We start from the raw sequence: 18,738 nt of genomic DNA on the forward strand, positions 1-18,738 counted from the left end.
AGTAAATGAAAACTAGGATTTTGGGGCACCTGGGTAGATCAGTCTGTTAAGCAGCTACATTCGGCTCAGGTCATGATCCCAACGTCTTGGGATCGTCTTGGGTTGAAGTCCTGTATTGGGCTCCCTGCTCAGCAACTTCTCCCTCTCCCAATCCCCCTGCTTGTGCTCTTCTCTCTCTCTCAAATAAATAAATAAGATCTTAAAAAAAAAAAAAGAAAGAAAACTAAGATTTTATATTATTTATAAGTTTAGGTTCAATTTTGTTTTATACTTACTAAAATAAGAACCTCTGAGTGACCCAGATTTGATATTCTCTGGTTCTTACATCTTTAGTTTTAAAGATTTACTTTCCAAAATGTTTATGATTGTAAGTATTGCTAGTTTTACTTTGAGAAGACACATCCTCGAATAGTTCCTCATACAGTTTTTGAAACGCTCTCACCTTCATGTAGATTACAATCATTGATATTCTTTTTAACATCAAGAGTCTTTTGGTTCTTCTACTAAAATGCAATTATTCGGGCAGAGAATTAAGCAATATGTAATATTGTGTCTGGGATCCATTTTATAGACGGAAATTGGATGTGTGTGTGTGTGTGTGTGTGTGTGTGTGTGTGTGTATTCCTAGTGCATTCAATGCTATTTCATATCCTTTGCCCTGAAAGGAAAGACAGTCATATAAATCTAAAAGATAAATCAATAAACAGAAAATGCTATGTGAAGTAGTCAACTAACAGATTGAGCAAATGTGTGCATATTAGTGTAGCCATTTTACTGTAATAAATACTGGTCATTGATATACAAGGAATTATACTCTTTTAATGATTTAGCTACGGGTAGAATGCAAATGAGAAGCTTTTGAAAGATTCATTAACCATTTGACCTATTAAGTAACTTTTAGTTCACTAAAGAAATTACTGTAAGTTAAGAAGGGTTTTGATTATATAAAGAGCACACTATTATATATATATATATATATATATATACACATATATATGTGCGTGTGTGTGTGTGTGTCTTGTGAGAAACAGATCTACATCACTTACGTCTTCATTATTTTAACTGTAATGCTGTTCTTGAAAGGTGCAACTTCAGCTGCATTAAGTCCACAGAAATCCTTGAATAGTTACTTATATAGATTCTGTAGGCTCTAATGCAGGCTCACAGTAGAGTCAGAGCCTGAACCTGACTGAGAGTATCCAATATTCTGAGAATTCCCTTCCCTTCCTTTCTTATTCCTAAATCCCATATCCTCTGATCTGTTTTGGTCTTCCTCAATCCTTCAAAGCAAAGAATCCAATTGACATAACAGAATCAGAGTTAGAATCTATTTCTTATTCTCTAGTCACTTGCCATGTGACTTTGTACAGTTACTAAATTTAACTAATCTTAATTTCTTCATGAATAAAGACTGATGTTTATCTCCTAGTATTGTTATGAATCTTAAACTCTATAAAGTACATGGCATATAATAGACACTGAATAAATGTTGTGGACCTTTCCATCATACTACATTTCAGACTCACTTCCTTTGTGATATATACTGTACTGTACTGTATTATTATGTAGTTATGTAACTGTATTTTTGTTATAATATTATTTTGTAATCAAACAGGTTCTCTTAAAATCTTTGAATCCTCAATGTTTAGGAATAGCATAAATAGCTAGTATCTCTCTATATATGTCTCTTTCTCTCTCTCCCTCTCTTTCTCTACACACACACACACACACACACACACACGAGCATGTGTTGTTATTGTTGAATGGATAAATGATAGCAATTGATTGGCAACCACAGAAATTAAAGCTTCTCGTAGAACAATTAAACATTAAATTAAATAGTACACTAGAAACATGCTTGGTATAATAAGTACTCAAAAAAGTCTTAGCTATATTGTTATTATAAAATGATCTCTGATAAAGTTCTAAGGGAACCTCAGGGAAGATTACATTTGTGGATTGGATAAGAAATTATAAAATGGTTAAAATATAATCTGAATCATTGAGGATAAGTAAAGATTTACTAGGTCCTATTGCGTGTACCTGGATATAAACATCATATTTTTTAAGCATATGTATTTGCAAGTGGCACATAGTAGGCATCTATCTGTACAACTAATAGTTATCACATTGAAAGTAATAAAATATAGGTGGGATAACTGGGAGACATTTTGCCACTGTGTGGTAAACATGCTTCCTAACTTAGAATAACATATTAATTCAACATACTTAAACTATGAGATAGAGAATCTAAAATAGTATACTTTCAAGGTTAATTTTTATTTTCATTCTCTTACACAAGTCATTCCTTAATTCTGGTAGCCTTTCAAAAATCATTATCAAGTCACCATTCAAATACGCTATCACTAATTTTCTTCAACATGCAAACAAACTCTCAAAGCTGATGAAATAACATAAGAAAATTTTGTGGTAGCAAAGCATGGATGTGTACTCTGTGGGATGTGAAAGAAAGCTGCCCTTATTATATCCTAAAACAGATTGGAAAGGATTTATCCTACTACTGATTAATGAGAAATGGTAAAGGTTATTAAAATGTGTGGATAAGTGGGGAAAAAAAAACCAAAATGTTGCACTTCTTTGGGTCAAATTGTGATACAAGAGAAAATCATCAAATGGACTATGGTTTAATCCTCAGTCATTAAAAAGCAACAGTAATGACCACTAACACAACAAACAAACAGCAAGTAAAACAGCTTCTGGCATATCCATTGGAAATTATTTTAAAGGAAAAATTTATCCAGAATTTAATTTTTAAGAAAGCAGAAACACTCTTCCCTACCAACAGTACCCTGATCCCAAGGGGGGATTTTTCAAAGACCTCAAAAGTTCTAGGTTTGGGAAAGGCACTTTCTGAGATTCTGATATTCAGTTGTAAATTCTAAACTCAAGAAAAATGGTTCCTTTAAGTTAAAAAAATCTATGATATTAAGGGAAAAAAGAAAAATGAAATGGCAGTTGGCCATGCCTTAATGATTTAACTTGGCATCTGGTCAAATGACCTGGGCAAATGTTCTTTTGAAAAATGTCATAGAATTTTTATTAATGATGAATATTTAAGGTCTCAAACCATACTCATCTTAAAGAAGACTACTTTAGCAATCTAGGTTCTGTCAAAACTGGATTTTGAATGACTTGACCCTCATAATAATTGAACTAGTTCTGCATGCAAATGTAGTCTAAATCACCTTTTTGTCAAGCATCCAAATTCTTTTGTTGAATATGAACAAAACATGCACCAAAAATTAAAGAAGTCTGTAAACATTCATTTCTTCAAGAAACTGGGAGTTGCCATTCAGTTTCATATTACAGTGCTAAATTTTGTGGACTTAAGATTTGTAAAACTGGTTTCACAGACTATGTAATTTTTAGGAAGTACTCATTGTCCTAATACCAGGGAAATAAAAATTAACATAAAATGTTGGGAGTGAGGAAACTGAATCTTGTTGGTCTTAAACAAACTTGAACAATGACAACAACAATAATAATAGCATGTTTAAAGTATTTTTTATTTTACTTAAAGTGAGCATATGTCATATGACAGTATTTCCTTAGTTCTTTCATGAATTTTCTCATCTACAGTTTCTGTGTGAAACTATGTAAGACAAAGGCACAAGATCCTGGAGCTGGTAAACGACAGAACCAGAATTGAGTAGAGTGATTTTTGAAATGAAGTTTACAAATTCATCATAGGAGTCTAAGTTCTGGAATGTGAGAAAACAGGATTCAAATCCCACTGCTACTACTTATTAGCAGTAAAACTTCCTGCATCTTGACTCCATTGTACCATAGTTTTCTTATCTATAAAATATGGATAATAGTAATATCTGTCCCATAGAGTCCTATAAGATTTTTTTGTGTGTGATTATAAATTATTTTTATTGTTTAAGTACAACCTTCTTTCAAGTTTTTATTTAATTTTCTAGTTAGTTAAAATACAGTGTAATATTATTTTCAGGAGTAGAATTCAATGATTAATCACTTACAGAAAACACTCAATGCTCATCACAAGTGCCCTCCTTGAATACTCATCACCCATTTATCCCATCCCCCCACCCACCTCCCATCCAGCAACCCTCCATTTGTTCTCTATAGTTAAGAGTATGTTAGGGTTTGCCTCCCTCTCTTTTTTTTCCCCTATGTACATTGTGTTTTTTTTCTTCAATTCCACATCTGAGTGAAAATCATATGGTATTTGTCTTTCTCTGACTGAGTTATTTTTCTTAGCATACTACATTCTAGCTCCATCCACATTGTTCCAAATGGAAAGATTTCATCTTTTTAATGGCTGAGTAATATTCCTATGCATGTATATGTGTATATATATATATATACACACACACACACACACACACACACACACACACCACCTATTCTTTATTTGTCCGTCATAGGACATTTGGGCTCTTTCCGTAATTTAGCTATTGTTGATAATGCTGCTATAAACAAGAGGGTGCACGTATCCCTTGAAATCAGTATTTTTTTATCCTTTGGGTAAATACCTAGTAGTGCAATTGCTGGATTGTAGGGTAGTTCTAATTTTAATTTTTTGGGGAATCTCCATACTGTTTTTCCAGAGTGGCTGCAAGTTTGCTTTCCCACCAGCAGTGTAAGAGGGTCCCCCCTTTCTCTGCTTCCTACCAACATCTATTGTGTCTTGTGTTGTTAATTTTAGCCATTTGACAGGTGTGAGGTGATATCTCATTGTAGTTTTGATTTGTATTTCCCTGATGATAAATGATGTTATGCATCTTTTCATGTGTCTCTTAGCCATCTGTATGTCTTCTTTGGAAAAATGTCTATTCATGTCTTCTATCCATTTCATAACTGGATTATTTGTTTTTTGGGTGTTGAGTTTGATAAGTTCTTTATATATTTTGTCATATATGTCATTTACAAATATCTTCTCTCATTCTGATAAGTTTCTTTTAATTCTGTTGATTATTTCCTTCACTATGTAGAAGGTTTTCATCTTGATGCAGTCCCGATAGTTAATTTTTGCTTTTGTTTCCCTTGCTTCAGGAGACATAACTAGTAAGAAGTTGCTACAACTGACGTCAAGGAGAGTGCTGCCTGTGTTCTCCCCTAGAATTTTGATGGCTTCCTGTTTCACATTTAGATCTTTCATTCATTTTGAATTTATTTTTGTGTCTGGTGTAAGAAAGTGGTCCAGTTTCATTTCATTCTTCTGTATGTTGCTGCCCAGTTTTTCCAAAAGTTTGTTGAAGAGACATTCTTTTTCCAAGGATATTCTTTCCTGCTTTGCCAGACATTAATTGACCATATAATTGTGGGTCCATTTCTAGTTTTCTGTTCTGTTCCAATGATCTATGTGTCTGTTTTTATGCCAATACCACACTATCTTGATGACTACAGCTTTATAATATAGCTTGAATTCTGGAACTATGATGCCTCCAGCTTTGCTTTTCCTTTTCAAGATTGCATTGACTATTCAGGGTTCTTTTTGGTTCAATACAGATTTTAGGATTGTTTGTTCTAACTCTGTGAAAAATGCTGGTGGTATTTTGATAGGGATTGCATTAAATGTATAAATTGCCTTGGGTAGTATAGACATTTTAACAATATTTGTTCTTTCAATCCATGAGCATGGAATGTTCTTTGATTTCTCTGTATCATCTTCAGTTTCTTTCATAAGTGTTCTATAGTTCTCAGAATACAGATCTTCTACCTCCTTGGTCAGGTTTATTCCCAGGAATTTTATTAGACTTCCGTGTAATTGTAAATGGGATTGATTCCTTGATTTCTCTTTCTTTTCTTTTCTTATTTTTTTTTTTTTAGATTTATTATTTATTTTGAGAGAGAGAGAGTACAAACAGGAGGGGCAGAGGGAGAGGGAGAGAGAATCTCAAGCAGACTCCACACCGAGCATAGAGCCTGACACAGGGCTCAATCCCACGACCTCGAGATCACGACCTGAGCCAAAACCAAGAGTCAAACACCCAACTTACTGCACCACCCTTGATTTCTTTCTGATGTTTCATTATCGGTGTATAGAGATGTCACAAATTTCCGTACCTTATTTTCTGTATCTAATGACTTTACTGAATTTGTGTATCACTTCTAGCAAATTTTTGGTAGAGTCTTTCTGGTTTTCTACAGAGGGTATCATGTCATCTGTGAAGAGTTAAAGTTTAACTTCTTCCTTGATGTTTTGAATGCCTTTAATTTCTTTGTGTTGTCTGATAACTGTGGCTAGGACTTCCAGTACTATATTAAATAATAATGGTAAGAGTGGACATCCATGTCTTGTTCCTGACCGTAGAGGAAAAGCTCTTAGGTGTTTCCCCACTGAGGATGATGTTAGCTGTGGTTTTTTTGTATATAGCCTTTATGATGTTGAGTTATGTTCCCTCTAAACCTATTTTGTTGAGGGTTTTTATGAAGAAACATTTGCCAAATATTTCTTGTGCATCTATTGAGAGGATCATATGGTTCTTATCCTTTCTTTTATTAATATGGTGTATCATGTTAATTGATTTGCCAATATTGAACCACACTTGCAGCCCAGGAATAAATCCCAGTTGATCATGGTGAATGAATCTTTTAATGTGCTGTTGGATTTCATTTGCTAGTATTTTGTTGAGAAATTTTGCATCCATGTTCATCAGGGATATTGGCCTATAATTATCTCTTTTAGTGGGGTGTTTGTCTGGTTTTGGAATCAAGGAATACTAGCGTCATAGAATGAGTTTGGAAGTTTTCCTTGCATTTCTATTTTTTGGAACAGTTTTGAGAAGAATAGGTATTAACTCTTCTTTAAATGTTTGGTAGAATTTCTCTGGGAAGCCATCTGGCCCTGAACTTTGGTTTTTTGGGATATTTTTGATTACTGATTCCACTTTTTGCTGGTTATCAGTGTGTTCAAGTTTTCTATTTCTTCCTGTTTCAGTTTTGGTCGTTTATATGTTTCTAAGAATTATCCATTTCTTCCAGATTGCTCATTTTGTTGGCATATAATTTTTCATAATAGTCTCTTATAACTGAATTTCTGTGGTGTTGGTTGTGATCTCTCTTCTCTCATTCATGATGAGAATTCAGCAACTCCATAAAGCATAATACATTCATATCATTGGAGTCCCAGAAGAGAAAAAGAGGGAAAAGGGGACAGAAGGTTTTTTTATTTTGTTTTGTGTTGTTTTTAAGATTTTATTTATTTATTTGACAGAGAGAGAGACAGCCAGCGAGAAAGGGAACACAGGCAGGGGGAGTGGGAGAGGATGAAGCAGGCTCCCAGTGGAGTAGCCTGATGTGGGGCTCGATCCCAGGACTCTGGGATCATACCCTGAGCCGAAGGCAGACGCTTAATGACTGAGCCACCCAGGCGCCCCCAGAAGTTTTATTTGAGGAAATTATAGCTGAAAACTTCCCTAATCTGGGGAAGGAAACAGACATCCAAATCCAGGAGGCACAGAAAATTCCCATCAAAATTAACAAAAGCAGCCCAACACCAATATATATCGCAGTAAAATTTGCAAAATATAGAGATAAAAGAAAAAAATACTGAAAGCAGCAAGGGAGAAGTCCCTAACTTACAAAGGAAGAGAAATAAATTAGCAGCAGACTTCTCCACAGAAACTTGGCAGGCCAGAAGAGAGTGGCATGATAAGGGAAAACTATGCAGGCAAGAATACTATGCAGCAAGGCTGTCATTCAGAGTAGAAGAAGAGATAAAGGGGTGCCTGAGTGGCTCAGTCAGTTAAGTGTCTGCCATTCAGCTCAGGTCATGATCTCCGGATCCTGGGACTGAGCCCCACAGCCAGCTCCCTGCTCAGTAGGGGGTCTGCCTCTCTCTCCCTCTGCCCCCCCACTCATTCTCTGTCTCTCTCTGTCTCTGTCTCTCTCAAATAAATAAATAAAATCTTTTTTTAAAATTTTTTTTAAAATAAGAGGAGATGAAGAATTTCCCAGACAAACAAAAACTGAAGGAGTTTGTGATCACTAAACAAGCCCTGCAGTAACTATCAAAGGGGATTCTGGGAGAGACCAAAAGTGACAAAGACTATGAAGGAATAGAGAAAATCTCCGGAAACAACAACTTAACAAGTAAGACAAATAATTCCCTAAGTCTACATTTGTGATCCAATATTTTTCTTCCCCTCTTCTTTTCAGCTTCATTATTTTCCATAATTCTATCATCTGTATCACTTATTTGTTCCTCTACTTCTTCCATCCTGTGGTCATTACATCCAGGTGGTTTCACATCTTGGTTAGAGCATCTTTTATTTCGGCCTGACTAATTTTTAGGTCTTTTATCTCTGTGGTAAGGGATTCACTGTTGTGTTCTATGCTCTTCTCAAGCCTTTCTAGTATCCTTAGGACTATTGTTTTAAATTCTGGATCAGGCATGTGACTTATATCTTTTGATTAGATCCCTGGCCATGACCTTTTCTTGTTCTTTCTTTTGGGATGAATTCCTCTGTCTTGCATTTTTGTCTAGGTCTCTGTCTTCTTTTGTGTGTTAGGAAAGCCTGTTGTTTCCTGCTCCTGAGTGTAATGGCTTCCTTAAGGAAAGGTCATATAGTGTCCAGGGAGGGCCTCACACTTCAGGAATTATTTCTGGTATTCTGGGTGCACTCTGCTGCTGTGTTTTTAGCTGTTCTTTCCCTCAAGTCAGTCCTTTTCAGAGTTTCTCCTTGTGTGGGGAGTGTTAGGACCTTTTCTAGAGTGTGGCAAGTTTTAACTAGGTATACTCTGGTCTACTTGTTAAAAGAGACCTCATGCTATTTCCACTAGACCTGAAGCTTTGCAGCACTCTATGGTCAGTAGATGTTGTGTGAGTGGGCAGTCTATGCTGGTTTTCTGGGGCAGGGGCCTGCTGCTCTAGTTCCCAGGCACACTTGTCCTAGTATAGAGGCACCTATATAGTGTGTGTGTTGGGGGAAGTGTCGTTGTAAGCAGGTTAGGGCTCCGCTGTTGTGCTGCTTACTGAAGTAAGTTTATGCTGAGGGGCAAGGGAGGAAAATGGTGCCAGCCCTCTCCCTCATCCCCAGAGAGGGGAGTTTGTGACTGCCACTGTCCAGGAAGCCCTCCCAGAAGAAGGAACAATGTCTCCTCTTGCATCCCAGACATCCCTCAGATCCCTGCCTTCACCCTGTCTGTGTCTAGGCCATCTGTCTGCCTGGCATCACAGTGCACCTTTGTTTTATTCCAGGCATGCTGACAGAGTTTTAAAACTCCAAACTTAGGGACCTGGCATGTCAGGGACCCAGCAATGCACAAACTCACACTGGCCTTCTGGGCGAGGGTCTCAACCAGCTGGGGCTGGTTCAGGTTTGTCCCAGAAGGGCCATCACACCAACACACAGGAGCTTTAGTTTGCAGTAAAGCTCAGCAAAGAGCCATTGTCCAGGTTAGCTGCTCTCAGCAGGTGTCTCTGCACCTATGCTAATGCATGGGGGAGCATAATGGCACCCACCAACACTTTTGTCTCCAGAGATGCTACACCACCTTTCCCAGATGCACTTCAGGAAGGGGGAATCATCTCTTCCAGTGTGTCCTAGGGGATCCTCAGATCATATCATCTGCTGCTGGGCTTCTGCCCTCCTTTTCCACAGGATCACTGCAGTGCCTGCTGGGCTTAACACCAGCCACAGCACAGACCTCTAAAACTCTGGTCTTTGAGCTCTACTTGTAAAAACTCAAGATAATTAGCCTCTTGTTTCCCCCGTCAATGGCTTTGGGGATGTGTTTTTCTTGTACGATCCCCTGTGCACTTTTTTTTCTCTCTCTCCCTCTCTCTCTCCTCTCTGTGATCATGATTCCCTCCCCTCTGCAGCACCCACTGTCCTTTTCTCCCCTAAATCATGTCTCTGCATATCCTGCCTTCCACAAGGAGGCCTCTTCTCTCCCTCTAGTTGTGCAGTTCATTCTGTCAGTTCTCAAATTGATTTCTTGGCTGTTCAGAATGATTTCCATTTCTTCAGCTGTGCTCGAGAAATGAGGCAAGCCTAGGTTCCTCCTAGAATTCTGCCATCTTCCCAACCTCCTTCCTATAAGAATTAGATGAGAGGATGCATATGATGCTCTTAGAAGACTGAGGCAAATATAACCCAATGCTTTATTGTTATTGTTTTAATTTTATTATTTATTGCTTTATTTCCTTTTAGCAACTATTTTTTGTTTACTTGGTTTTTTTTTTTTTGTCACTTTTATTTTCTTTTTTCTGTTTCTTTATTTTCCTCTTCCTAAAAAATTTAATTTTGGTATAGTTGACATACAGTATTACATTAGTTTCAGGTGTACAATATAGTGATTCAACAATTTTATACATTAGGCAGTGCTCATCAAGATAAGTGTACTCTTAAACCTCTTCACCTGTTTCACCCATTTACCCCCCACCTCCCTTCTGGTAACTATCAGTTTGTTCTCTAAGTTAAGAGTCTGTTTTTTGGTTTGTGTCTTTTTTTTCCCCTTTGTTCATTTGTTTTGTTTCTTAAATGCCACATATGAGTGAAATCATATGGTATTTTCTCTTTGACTGACTTATTTCACTTAGCATTAAACCCTCTAGATCTTGCAAATGGCAAGATTTCAATCTTTTTTTATGGCTGAGTAATGTTCAGCTATACATACATACATACATACATCTATATACCACACTTTCTTTATCCACTTATCTATTGAGGGACACTTGGGCTGCTTCCATAATTTGACTATTGTAAATAATGCCACAATAAACAGGGTGCATATATCTTTTCAAATTAATGTTTTAGTATTCTTTGGGTAAATACACAGGAGTAGAATTACTGGATTATATGGTATTTCTGTTTTTAACTTTTTGAGGAAATTCCATACTATTTTTCACAGCAGCCACAACAGTTTGCATTTCCACCAATAGCTCATGAGGGTTCCTAGCAACTATTTTCAATTACAGTTGTTACATTTTATAAATTATAGGGATATAATAAATAATATGGAATTTATCATAGGTTAGTATAATTTCAGAAGATAAAATTCTGGTATGCCAGAAATTAGGAAATTCCTGCCTCCATGATGTGTAATTAGGAAGTAATTAGAAATATATTCCTAACTATATTACTACATGCTTAGTCTAAATAATAATAATAATAATAATAATAATATAAAATACTCAAGATTAAAATGTAAAAATAAGGCAAGTACATGTACCCCAAATTTGGGTTGATTGTACATATACTATATAAAAGAGGGTGTCAAGAAGAAAAGAGGAAAGAAAAATGCAAAGCTGTTGAATGCTTAGATGTGTCAGGTTCTATGTCGTTCATACTCTGCTTACCTCTCCAGGCTTATCTAAGGTAACTCTCACCTGTGTTTTTTCTCTTCACTGTTTCCCATACTATCTATTGCTCCCTTGGCACAGGCTTTGCACATAACTTTCTCTTTCTCAAATGTTGCTCTTGAACTTCTTCACTTGGTTAACACTGACTCATCCTTTAGATCGCAACTGAATCATCAATCAATTGTTTTTAGAAAAGCCTTCTCTAACAAAGCAAGATCTGTACTATAGGCTCTGAAATCAGTGCCTCTCCTTCAAAAGGATCATAATAGTTGCAACTTTGTATTTATTTGTGCTTTTTGATTACTGTCTGTCTCTCCTCTTGATTGAATTAATAATAGCTAATTTGTATAAAGTATTCTCTAGGAAGTATACGTTGTTTAATGTACTTTATATACATTAACTAATTAAGCTTCTTGTAGCAACCTAAAGAGTGAGTTCTATTGTTAATACCTCTGTACAGAAAATATCAAGTACATTTTGCAAGATCACAAACTAGTAAGACAGGATTCAAATCCAGGCATTACATTCAGAGTACATTCTCTTTTTTTTAATTTTAATGTTTTTTTATTATATTATGTTAGTCACCATACAGTACATCCCTGGTTTTTGATGTAAAGTTCGATGATTCATTAGTTGCATACAACACCCAGTGCACCATGCAATACGTGCCCTCCTTCCTACCCATCACCAGTCTATCCCATTCCCCCACCCCCCTCCCCTCTGAAGCCCTCAGTTTGTTTCTCAGAGTCCATAGTCTCTCATGCTTCATTCCCCCTTCCGATTACCCCCCCTTTCTTTATCCCTTTCTTCCCCTACCAATCTTTCTGTTCTTATGTTCTATAGATGTGAGAAATCATATGATAATTGTCTCTCTCTGCTTGACTTATTTCACTTAGCATTATCTCGTCCAGTGCCGTCCATGTTGCAGCAAATGTTGAGAACTCATTCTTTCTGATAGCTGAGTAATATTCTACTGTATATATGGACCACAGCTTCTTAATCCAGTCATCTGTTGAAGGGCGTCTCGGTTCCTTCCACGATTTAGCTATTGTGGACAATGCTGCTATGAACATTGGGGTGCATATGACCCTTCTCTTCACTACGTCTGTATCTTTGGGGTAAATACCCAGTAGTGCAACGGCTGGGTCATAGGGTAGCTCAATTTTTAACTTTTTAAGGGACCTCCACACCATTTTCCAGAGTGGCTGTACCAACTTGCATTCCCACCAACAGTGTAGGAGGGATCCGCTTTCTCCACATCCTCTCCAGCAATTGTTTCTTGCCTTGTCAATTTTTGCCATTCTAACTGGCGTAAGGTGGTATCTTAGTGTGGTTTTGATTTGAATTACCCTGATGGCTAATGATTTTGAACACTTTTTCACAGAGTACATTCTCTTAATCATTTCATTTGTTGCCTCTTAGGAGCTGCGAAAGGATTGATGTTACTATTATATCCTTGAGAATGAGCACAGTGATTGAATGCAAATTGGTAGAACCTCATTAAAAGATATTTTGGCATTATCTATCAAAATGTAAAATGTACTTATATTTTGAACCAGCAATTCTGTTTCTAGGGCTATCTTGCACACTAATGGTCCATGTTCTCAAAATATAGATAGAAGGACATACATTGCTTTACTGTATGTAGTCAATATGCTGAGACAGTGGCAGAGTCAATCAGAAGACTGAATAAATACATCACAATATATCCATATAAGTGAATACTTCATGGCCATATAAAAATTAGAGCTATATTGCTGATATGAAATGTACCCAATATATAAAGCTAAACAAACAAACAAAAAAGTGAGCAGCAAAGCAGTATGTAAAAGCTTATTACCATTTTTAAGGTGTATATATGCATGTATATAATCAGAATATCTAGAAAGATATAAGAAATTGTTTGTAATGATTGCCTTTAGGAAGAATAGAGGCACTAGACATCAGTATTAAAGTCACTATTTCTCAATGTCCATTATATAGTATTGTTTTCTTTTTCTAATCACATATATTGCCTTTTTTAATTTCAAAAAAATAGCTTATGGGTTAGGGAATAGAATAACTCAATGAGACTCTTGCAAAGAAAAATTATAAGGCAAGTACACAGTATCTTTAAAACATGTATATCATTTCTCTTCAAGGATTATCTAACTAGAAATATTTTAAAAAACAGTTGAAAACTTTAAGGCTATCTGCATGTACAGGGGGAGGGGAGGAAACCAGCTTTTTAGTGTACATTTAAGAAAAATCCAGGGATGCCTGTGTGGCTCAATCAGTTAAGCATTTCCCTTTGGCTCAGGTCATGATCCCAGAGTCCTGGGATCAAGACCCACATCAGGCTCCTTGCTCAGTGGGGAAGCCTGCTTCCCCCTCTGCCTGCTGCTCTCTTCCTCTCTCTCTGACAAATAAATAAAATATTTTTAAAAAAAAATATGGGGGTAGCCACTTTCATATAATAAGTGCGTAATGACTCATCTTCAGGAAGACAGTTGTTTTTTTAGCAAAGCACATTTAAGGCCATTGGGCAATGAGCAACTCAACTCCCACATCCTTAGCCTCAGGCAAAGTCACAAAAAATAGAGTTGAATTTTATGCAAAATAAATTAAGGAAATCTTGGGTTTGTAGTGAGGGGATAGCTTTGTAGTGAGGGGACTATAAGTAAATGAAGACTGTCTAGGCCAAAAGAGGACCCAGAGTAACAAATCAGATTGCGCAATGATAATGATTATTACGAGGTACAATGATAGCATTTAATTTTTAGTGTTTCCTTTTCTCCAAATCTTTCGGAAAAGATGAACACACAAGCTAACCTATGTAAAAGGTGTTTGGAATATTAAAAAATAAAATGAAGTTGCAGTCAAGATGGGGCAGCAAATATCAATTACAAGACCAAGAAGGTTAAGACCAGATGGTTAGTCACATCTGGCTGCAGGTTAAGAAAAGCAGACTGCAGAGTAGACTAACGACAGAAACATTACCTCTTTTTTTTTTTCCCCTCATACAACTGAAATTCCTTAAACATATTGAAAGGCTTCTAGAATTTCCACAGTATAGGAAGAGGGCATTGAAGCATTTAAAAATATTTTAAAATATGAAGTGTCTTATAAAGCTGAAGACTTAGGACTTATACTTGGAGAGTTCAAATTTATATATATTAAGGAAAAAGTGCTACCAAAGTACAAGAATGTTTACTTTAAATTTTAGCATAAATTCTAAAGTAAAATGCCAAAATTTTATCTTCTAAAATCTAAATCTATCATAAATTTGTTAAACTGTGTACAATTAGTTTGGTCATGAGATATACTAAAATTGAAATAAAGGAATTTTTAATACTTATATTAAGATTGTGAAATATAAATTATAGCCAGACTGGATTTATATTCAAATATTTTCCTCAGCATCTTACTCACTTGGCAGTCCTCACAATGGTGCATTTGGTAATTTCAACACCATGCTTAAGTTCAGGCTGAGGCAACACATCCATCCAACTTTCCACTTTAATTGAAATTATTTTTATATTATCTGAATTTTTAGTTCAGCCTCAGTTTTCACTTGCTGAATCTTGGACTTTAATGGTGGAGTGATATAAGGGGGTAAATTAGGATTTAATTAGGGAAAAACAAATTATAAATGTACTTTCCAGCATAGGTAACTCTAGAATACTATCTCCTGGACATTATATATGAGAAGATTAATTTGGCAAATCACCAAAGACAAGCATAAAAACAATAACAATAAAACTGTATTATTAAACCATATTAAATAATATTAAATAATACTAATAGATTTTTCTCATTAATTTTGGTTCCAGAATTATCTGCTTCCCTGAATTATTTTGTTTTTTATTATTTGGCGTAGTATTTTTCCATCCTCACTTCCTAAGATGTTTTTTTTTTCAATGTTGTTTTCTCTACACCTGTCAAATCAGTTTTTCCTATTTGCTCATTTTTAAGCTTCTAATTTTTTTTAATTGCTATTTTTTGCATGTGATCAGAGAATCTAAGTTTGGAGAGGATGTTTATAATATTTATGCCAATATATAATTTTTAAAAGTTTTTATTTAAATTCCAGTTGGTTTACATACAGTGTAATATTAGTTTCAGATGCACAGTATAGTGATTCAACAATGACATTAATGGTCATTAAGTTTGAACCATTCTTTTCTCCTCTCCTTCCTACATTTTAGATATATGTTATTTTATTTTGTATTCTTTTTTTTTTCTTGTTCCTTGGCTCATTTTTAGAGAAATATTCATTTTTACTACTTTTCTGTTTCCTGCCTTTATATTGTCACTTTTGGTCTCTCTTTTCCACTCAAAAAGTGCCTTTTAATAATTCTCGCAAGGCTGGTTTGGTGGTCAAAAACTCCTTTTGTTTTTGTTTATCTGGGAAACTCTTTATATCTCCTGTTCTGAATGATAGCTTTTGCTGGATAGAATATTTTTGAATGCAGATTTTTCCCATTTAGAACTTTGAATATATCATAACTTCTGGCTTGCCACTTTCTGCTGAAAAATTTCCAGCTAGCCTTATAGGTTTTCCTTTGTAAGTTAATGACTTCTTTTGTAGTGCTGCTTTTAAGAGTTTTTCTTTATTAATTTATTTTGTAAATTTAATTACAGTATCTTGGTATTGGCCTGGCTTTGTTGATTTTGATGGGAGTTCTGTTCCTCCTGGATCTGGATGTGTCTTTCCTTCCCCAGATTAGGAAAATTTTCAGCTCTTATTTCTTCAAATAAATTTTCTGCCCCTTTTTCTCTCTCTTCTCCTTCTGGGACTCCTATAATAGGAATTATTACATTTGATGGAGTCACTGAGTTCCTTAAGTCTATTCCTGTATTGCATAATTCTTTCTCTCTTTTGTTCAGCTTCATTGCTTCCCATTACTTTGGTTTTTAGGTCATTAATTTCTTCCTCTGCTTATTCCAGCCTGTTGTTCCTTGCATCAAGCATGTTTATAATCTGATTTATTGCACTCTTCATCTCTGATTGATTCTTTTTTCTCTTTTATCTCTGTGGTAAGAGTCTCACATGTCTTCTATTCTTTTCTCAAGCCCAAGGAGTATCCTTATGATCATTGCTTTAAATTCTCCATCAGGCATATTACTTATATCTATTTTGCTTAGATCTATGGATGTGGCCTTATCTTGTTCTCTCATTTGGGATAAATTTAAACTTTAGCTTTTGTTTAGTTGGGAATGTCTTAATTTCCCCTTCACTTTTAAAAAGATAGTTTTGCTAAACATAGAATTCCTAATGGCAGGTAATTTTTTCCCTTTAGCATTTTTTTAAAATATTTATTTATTTATTTGACAGAGAGAGAGTGAGCATGTAGGTGGAGGGGCAGAGGGAGAGAGAGAACCCCAAGCAGACTCCCCACTGAGCAGGGAGCCTGATGCAGGGCTTGATCCTACGACCCTGAGATCATGACCTGAGTGGAAATCAAGATTCCAATGCCTAACTCACTGAGCCACCCAGCATATCTCCTTCTAGAACTTTAAAAATGCCACCCTCTCTTTCTGGCCTGCATGGTTTCTGATGAGAAATCAAAGTTACTATTATTGAGAATTTTTTTAATTGTGGTAAAAATCATAAAATTATTATCTTAATTTTAAGGTCAGCAGAAGAGTGAGCCCAGGAGTGGACCTATGGACCTCAGTTATTTCTGGGTATTAATTTTCTTTGTAACTGTGAGGGGAAATATAGTTTTTAGAGGTGAATGTTGGTCCATGTGGTGGAAAGAAATGCTTTTGTTGTTTTTGTTTGGAGGTGGAGGAACACAGGGAATTCCATTTCATTTCCTTGGTTTTAAAAAACAACAAACAACAACCACACACACACATACACACACAAAAGAAAAAAAAAACCCTCTATAAATAAAACTTCTACAGTCATTATCTTTTAAAAATTGTTTTTTAAGTTTACTTTATAGTAATGTTAACTCTATGCACATTGTTGGGCAAGATGAAAAAGAAAGTTTTCATCTTGCAAAACTGAAATTTTGTACCCATTGAACACTGACTCTCCATTCTTTCCATTTCCCTGCCTCTGAAAACTACTATAATATGTTCTGATTCTAAGAATTTGATTATTTTAGATACCTCATATAAGTGGAATCATGCAGTGCTTGCCTTTTTATGGCTTTTTGCACCTTGCACATTTTTTTCTTTTAAGTTTGTATTTAAATTCCAGTTAGTTAACATACAGTGTAATAATAGTTTCAGTTGTACAATATAGTGATTCAATACTTCCATACAGCACCTGGAGCTCATCACTTTGTATATTCTTAAGATTCATCCATGTTGTAGCATATGACAGGATTCTCTTTTTTTAAAGACTGAATAATATTCCATTTATATCTGTTCAACATTTTATTTAACCATCCATCCATAGATGGACATTTAGTTTGCTTCCACCTCTTGACTATTGTGAATAATTCTGGAATGTGCAAATCTCGCTTCAAGATCCTATTTTCAAGGCTTTTGTCTATTTAAGGAGTAGAATTGCAGGATCATATGGTATTTCTATGTTTAATTTTTTGAAGAACCTCCATACTGTTTTTCATGATAGTTGAATCATTTTACAATCCCACCAACAGTGCATAAGGGATCCAATTTCTTTACATCTCCCTTGTTATTTTTTGTGTATTTTTGTTTGTTCTGGGGGATTCCTTTGGTTATGTTTTTGTTTTGTTTTGATAAAGACATCCTGACAGGTGTGAGGTAATATCTTATTGTGATTTGTTTTGCATTTCCCTGATGACTAGTGATGTTGAGCCATCTTTTCATATATCTTTTGGCCATTTGTGTATCTCCTTTGTAGAAATATCTATTCAAGTTCTTTGCCAACTTTTAATCTACAAGGTTGTTTTGTTGTTGTTGTTGTTATATTATTATTTTTGATGTTGAGTTGTAAGAGTTCTTTATATATTCTGAATATTAACCTCTTATAAGATATATGGTTTGTTAATATCCTCTCCCATTCTGTAGGTTACTTTTTCACTTCAGAATTGTTTCCTTTGGTGTGCAGAATTTGTGTGTGTGTGTGTGTGTGTGTGTGTGTGTGTGATGTCATTTGCTGATATGTACTTTGGTTGTTTTTGCCTTTGGTGTCATATATGTAAGAAATTATTGCCAAATCAAATGCCATAGAGGTTTCCCCCTATATTTTATTTAGGAGTTTTACAGTTTCAGATGTTTAATCCATTTTGAATTAACTTTTGTATAGGGTGTAAGGTAAATGTCAAACTACATTCTTTTGCATATGGATATCCAGTTTTCCCAATATCATTTGTTGAAGAGACTGTCATTTTCTCATTGTGTACCCTTAGCACCCTTGTTCAAGATCATTTCACCATATACACAAGGGTTTATTCCTGGACTCTTTATTCTATTCCATTGGTCTATATGTCTGGCTTCCTACCAATACATATGGCTTTGAT

This window comes from Ursus maritimus, unplaced genomic scaffold, assembly GCF_017311325.1.
Source record: "Ursus maritimus isolate PB19 unplaced genomic scaffold, ASM1731132v1 scaffold_26, whole genome shotgun sequence".
Taxonomy (NCBI): Eukaryota; Metazoa; Chordata; class Mammalia; order Carnivora; family Ursidae; genus Ursus; species Ursus maritimus.